Here is a 1,885-nt window from a genome sequence, read left to right on the forward strand (position 1 = left end):
GGCACTCGACCACCCGCGGTGTGTTTGCTCACCGTAGTTCGACCGAGGCTGCGAGTCGCGAGGCTGCGAGTCGCGAGGCTGCGAGTCGCGAGGCCGCGAGTCGCGAGGCTGCGAGTCGCGAGGCTGCGAGTCGCGAGGCCGCGACACGGGAAGCGGTTGCTAGAGCGGCGGTAGGTCGCGAGCTCGCTGATGACGACATGAGCATCCGGGAGGTGGTCCTGGGCCGCACGAGCAGCGACGGAGCGCTGCCCAAAGGCCTACCGCGCATAGTCGGCCGGGGCGCGTGCGACAACATTCCGGACAGCTTGGAACTGAAGTCGATTGGCGGGTATACCGTAGAAGACCACTCGAAATACGAAATGCCCTACCACTACGCTCTGACGAAGCGGCCGAAGGCCAAGTCGATTTACTGTGTGACTTGCTAACTATTTTTTGTGTTGGTGCAACCTCAAAGGTGCAGCGCCATGAAGGGGAGCATCGCAGCGGCTTATAGTCAAAAAAAGCGAGTGGGGCACCAACAGCCAGTTCCTGCAGAACAACAACACCTTTCGGTGGAGCAGACAAACCCGGCGGACGAGCTGTCCCACCCTGTCTTGGCACCAGCGGTTATCGATGCGATTTCTCCGCCCGGTCCGGGCTACACTACCTACTCGCCGGTCGACGAGTTGGACGCCCCCCCCTCCAGTCCATCTCCCCTCTTCGACCGAGTCCCCAAGAAACCAATCAGGTCTTTGGATAGTTATCCGCACACAACCAGAGTGTTCCCAATCGGGTCCTACCTCTTCGCGGCAGCCCCGCATGAGTCACTGCCTGTTGGCAGAAGTATCAATAGCTCTTATCTGAACCAGACGACTAAACATGATACCGGCAAGAAGAACAGTTTTTGGAACAATCTCTGCTGCTAACCTTCATGAAACATAGAGTGTGACACTATTCTCGCGCCGCCAGCCGTACCACTTCTCACCGTCACATTGCCACAATTGCGAGGTGTCATTATCACTACGGAGATTCTGCATCTTAAAAGGCCAGGGAGAGAGAGGGGATGAGTAAGCGTGCTGGGTAAGCGTGCTGGGTAAGCGGGCTGGGTCAGCGGGCTGGGTCAGCGACCAACACATTGTAGCCGGGTGAAGATTTACTAATGTCTTTCTGGCTTGGGGACTTGACTTTCTTGGAACTTGATCGGGGCAAAAAATTCTTCAAGTTAAATCCGCGGAATGTCATCGATCCTCCCTTCACTTTTGACTTTCTCGGACTGCCACTGCAATAGAGATTTAATGACCGACCGAAAGATGCTCGACCGAAGGGTGCTGGGTTGAAGTGTTATTGACGTGTGTTGAGGTGATCAGGAAGTTAGTGGTCGTGCGGAGCAACTGGTGATGATCCACGAAATGAGTAGTATAACGAAGATAGTGGTCCACGAAAGAGGTGGCTGGTCGGGGCGATCTTCGGTTCGTCCGCCCTGGTGCAGAGCATTTCTCAGAGAGACCGGTTGTGCGTTGAAGTCAGCTAGCAGCGAGTGCATCGCCCGATGGTTTTGAATCCTCAACTCCCGATCTCTTGAAACCAGCACCTCGGCCAGCGTCTTCATTTCACTGGCCTGGGTCGTGACCGGCGGGGTCGTGACCGGCGGGGTCGTGACCGGCGGGGTCATGACCGGCGGGGTCATGACTGGCGGGGTCATGACTGGCGGGGTCATGACTGGCGGGGTCATGACTGGCGGGGTCATCACTGGCGGGGTCATCACTGGCGGGGTCATCACTGGCGGGGTCATCACTGGCGGGGTCGGGAGCGCCTCCTCCTGGGTCTTGGTGTCTGGTTTCCATGATCCTTCTGGTAGAAGAGCCGGCCTGGGTCGTAGTGGATCTTGCACTTGCGGAGCCGTCGA

Source organism: Gregarina niphandrodes (genome assembly GCF_000223845.1).
Source record: "Gregarina niphandrodes unplaced genomic scaffold scaffold00047, whole genome shotgun sequence".
Classification (NCBI taxonomy): domain Eukaryota; phylum Apicomplexa; class Conoidasida; order Eugregarinorida; family Gregarinidae; genus Gregarina; species Gregarina niphandrodes.